This window comes from Garra rufa, chromosome 10 (assembly GCF_049309525.1).
Source record: "Garra rufa chromosome 10, GarRuf1.0, whole genome shotgun sequence".
In the NCBI taxonomy this organism is placed as follows: Eukaryota; Metazoa; Chordata; class Actinopteri; order Cypriniformes; family Cyprinidae; genus Garra; species Garra rufa.
This window is the reverse complement of record NC_133370.1, coordinates 22,045,494-22,050,140: the sequence shown is the minus strand read 5'-3', so window position 1 is coordinate 22,050,140 and position 4,647 is coordinate 22,045,494.

Below are 4,647 nucleotides of genomic sequence, written 5' to 3'. Positions count from 1 at the left end.
CCATTCATCATGATGATGGGATGGCCAGATCAGCATGTCCACTCTTACACATATAATTAAACTTCAGGCTTGCTGCAAACAGGTGTTTTACATAGCACATAAACCTGCAATCCAACCTGGAAGCAGCTGAGCACACAAACATGATATGGCCTCGTAATTTCAACATACCACATGCAGAAGAATGTGACATGCACTCAGAATTTTGGAACACCTGGCGCCAGAGAAGACTTTAAAAATCACTTCGAAGACAAAAAAAAAGACAAATCTTTGCCCTTTGCTGAAGCTATTTTTTTTTTAAATGAATGTATACAGTATCTACCAATAGGCTATCTACTTATCTTTCCACAAAACCCAATTGCCATATCTCACAAACTTTAGTGAAATAAGCGTTTTGGTTTAACTTGTGACTGGAAGGTCAAGGTGGTAAAACTCTGAGGAGTTCTGCTTTTTTCTTTCTTTTTTTTTTTACAGTTCACCTGTATGACTCTGTAGAGTTTTACAAGACTTGGGACAAGCCAGCTTTCACATCTTCTCACCTGGAAATAGGGCAGAACACTTTTCCTTTCTTTCCAGGCGGTCCTTGCACCTTCAAAATAAATACGACCTCATGTTGTCAATCACGTCTATACACACTGCCTCTGAAACTTTAGTCCGTCATAAAAAAAAAAAAAAAAAATTCAAACGGGTTCACTTTTCTGCGTTTTTCGCATAGCAAGCATTGGAGATGTGTTTCGACAATTCTGATCCACCATGATGCTCTGTGCATGATGAATACGAAATAATTAAAATTTCGGACTTGTGCAAGAACCTATTCACCTTATTTTTCCTGTAGAGCGGATGCGGCCATTTGTAACAATGTAATTGTACATAAGTGTATTGTTACCATTTGTGACCATTTCATGTTACCATTTGTAACATAAGTGAAAAGTGTCTGGCTTTGTGCTTCCAGCAAGTTTTATCTGTAGAAAACAGCTCGTTTTGCTGCTTAATATTGCACACTGGTGTGTCTTACCATATTATTTTAGAGTATTATTTTAAATATTTAAAAAAATTAAACTGTTTTACTATTTAACGTTATTGCACTTCAATATTCTCCTCGTTATTTCCCTACTGCGGCTTATGAACTGGAAGTCTAATACATTACCAGAAAATAGCTACTTCCGCATTGAGTAATAAAGTAGATACAAAGGCTCCAAAAAGTATTCAGACACTTAAAGAAGTTGTTCACTTCCAGTACTGTATTGGAAAGTAATGCTGCGTTCCAGGCAGGTTTTTGAGCTCGTATATCACGACTTCAAATCACGACTCACAACTTTGTAGCGTTCCAGGCAAGTCACCCCAAACTGCCTGAGCGCATTTATTATTATTACATTATTATTCATTTGTTTGCAACGTTCTATTGTCCTAAAGGCTATTTTTTCACTGTGTACCACTTGCATAAACACCGCACCCGTAGGTGCTGACATAGTGGTTTCGCGGGCTATGTCACGTCAGAACTCGGAACTGGGAGTACATCGATCTAGTACGAGTTCACGAGTGGGAAGTCACGGGTTTGACTGCCGTTCCAGTGCACTTTCACTGGTAGAAGGTTGGAAAAACACGAGTAACGGGTTGCCTGGAACGCGGCATAATTGTTATCTTCCAGTTTAATACGGCCAATACAGTTAGGGTATGTCGAAAAACTCCCATCTCGCTTTCTTCCCCAACTTCAAAATGGTCCTAAATCGCTGCAGAAGTACCGAACCAGTCTTAACAAAGTAAACATGAAAAATATATCAAACGCTCTTTACCAAAAAAAGGTAAAACAGCGATGTAGGACGATTTTGACATTAGAGAAGAAAATGAGACGGGAGTTTTTCGACATACCCTAACTGTATTGACTGAAGAAAGCCAGAGTTCACGCAGACTTAGTCAAGACGAGCGTTTGAGATTAAAAAGTATATAAATTGTCAATTTGTTTCGAAAATGACTGATCGTGTTGCTAGATAAGATCCTTCTTCATTGGCTGGGATCGCCATTTGAAGTTGCATTTTGGAAGTTCAAACTTAGGGGCACCATTTAAGTCCGTTATATGGAGATAATTTCTGAAATGTTTTCCTCAAGAAACAAAATTCCTTATCGACTGAAGAAAGAAAGACAGAAGAAAGGGGGTGAGCAAATTATCTGTAATTTTTTTGTTCTGGAAGTGAACTACTTCTTAAAGTCACACCTAAAATTTGAATATCAAAATATCAAACCAAGTGGCATTTTTCTTAAAAGCATAACACAAACACTCACAAGCTAATTTCCAAATGCTAAAAAATGCTGTTGTTCAAAACAAACTGACAGTTTCTGGATGTCAAACCTTAGCTATGTGTCTATATTCAATGTGAAGATGAACTATCTCTGGTTTCTGTGAGTGAGATGTTAAGGTAATGTAATTATATTTTCTGGCATGCTTTACCAGCAACACGATTTGTAAACAACAGGCCTTAGAAAGAATTCAGGCTTGTTTTCAGGTAAGAATGAAGTGTATGACACCGTGTAATTTACATGCCAGAAAGGACAAGTAACTAAATCTGTCATGTATAATTTTATATATTTCACTGTTCGAAATGAATGACATGTATGAATCAATGACATGAAAATATTTTAAGCTAAATGAATACAAATAATATATGTTTATGAAACGTTTTGTTAGATGGTTATCTGTATTTATCCATGATGTGATAAACATTAATTACTGTCCAGACGATCTTTTTTTCATTTTTCTCATTCTTTGAAGAACATTCAGATCAACTTAATATGTGGCAAAAAAATAATAATTTGTGGCTTGTTTGATTTTTATTTCGGCCCTGAGACACAAATCACACCACATTAAGCGACTCACTTCATAAAGAAATTCTGCGGTAGTAAAAACATCTCCCGCTGGGCCTGAAACTTTAAAGGACCACCAGATGCAGAATTATGGAAGAGTTTCTTTTAATTGTTTCAGTATGTTTAGCTAAATAACTTATACAATCACTCATGTTGCATCCGGTCAAAAACTGGACATTTGTTCACTCTAAATCAGGACTGAATGTTATACTGGGAAAATTAGTTTTGTTCTTTTTTATCTGCCTTAAAGTGATAGTTCACCCAAAAATGCTAATTCTGTCATTAATTACTCACCCCCATGTCATTCTAAACCCGTAAGACCTTCATTCATCTTTGGGGCACAAATTAAGATATTTTTGATGAGATCCAAAAGCTTTATGACCCTTCATAGACAGCAATGTCATCAACGTAAATGTTCCCTGAATGACAGAATTTTTTGGTGAACTATCCCTTTAAAGGAACACTCCACTTTTTTTGGAAATAGGCTCATTCTCCAACTCCCCCTGAGTTAATAAGTTGAGTTTTACCGTTTTGGAATCCATTCAGCCGTTCTCCTGTTCTGGCGATATCACTTTTAGCATAGCTTAGCATAGATCATTGAATCCTATTAGACCAATAGCATCGCGTTAAAAAATGACCAGCGAGTTTCGATATTTGTCCTATTTAAAACTTGACTCTTCTGTAGTTATATCGTGTACTAAGATCGTCGGAAAATGTAAAGCTCTGATTTTCTAGGCCAATAAGTTTAGGAACTACACTCCCATTCCGGCATAATAGTCAAGGAAGTTTGCTGCCGTAATATGGACGCAGCAGGCGGAGTAATATCACGCAGCACCTGAAATTAATTCCCAGCTAGGTTAGCATTTGCACATGTGCTGCATGATATTACTGCGCCTGCTTCGGCCATGTTACGGCAGCAAACTTCCTTGACTATTTCCAAAAAAAGTGGAGTGTTCCTTTAAGCATTAAATAAAAAAAACTGCATTGTAATATTTAGTGTTAATAAATTATTTCACATCTAAATAAATCAAACCATATTTAAAACGGATCTGAATAGTACAAAATGAAGCACTTTAATTCATGTTTGATAGATTAATTCATTTGCACTGGATAAAATCTTGCATAGTGATGAGCATAAATCATAAACATTTAAAACCTGACTTTATTTTTGTTCTGCTGACTTGTGCTCTTTACAGGAGGACTACAAGTAAATCACTTTGTGCGGTTTAAAAGTGTCAGATTTATGAGAAGGACTGTTCCTCCCCTTTACCTAGTAAACCTACAAACTGTGAAAATAGCTCATATTTAAAAAAAATAATAATAATAATAATCTGTCCCACCCTCATGTCATTCCAAAACTGTAAGAGCTTTGTTCATCTTCTGAACACAAATTAAGATATTTTTGATCAAATCCGAGAGCTTTCTCACCCTGCATAGACAAAAATGCAACTACCACAATCTAGGCCAAAGACATTGTTAAAATGTGACATCAGTGGTTCAGCCATAATGTTATGAAGCTATGAGAATGCTTTTTGTGCGCAAACAAAAATAACGACTTTATTCAACAATTTCTTCTCTTCCATGTCAGTCTTCGATGCACATTCACAACAGTACCACAACACATGCGTGGAGTCATATGGGTTTGGAACGACATTAGGGTGACTAATTAATGACAGAAATAATTTTGGGGTGTACTAATATTTTAATTTCCAAGTTTAAAGTTAAAGGTGAATTTAAGCCCCAGTAAATATGTTTCGATCCCATTTAGGATTGTTTCAAAGTCACTTAAGA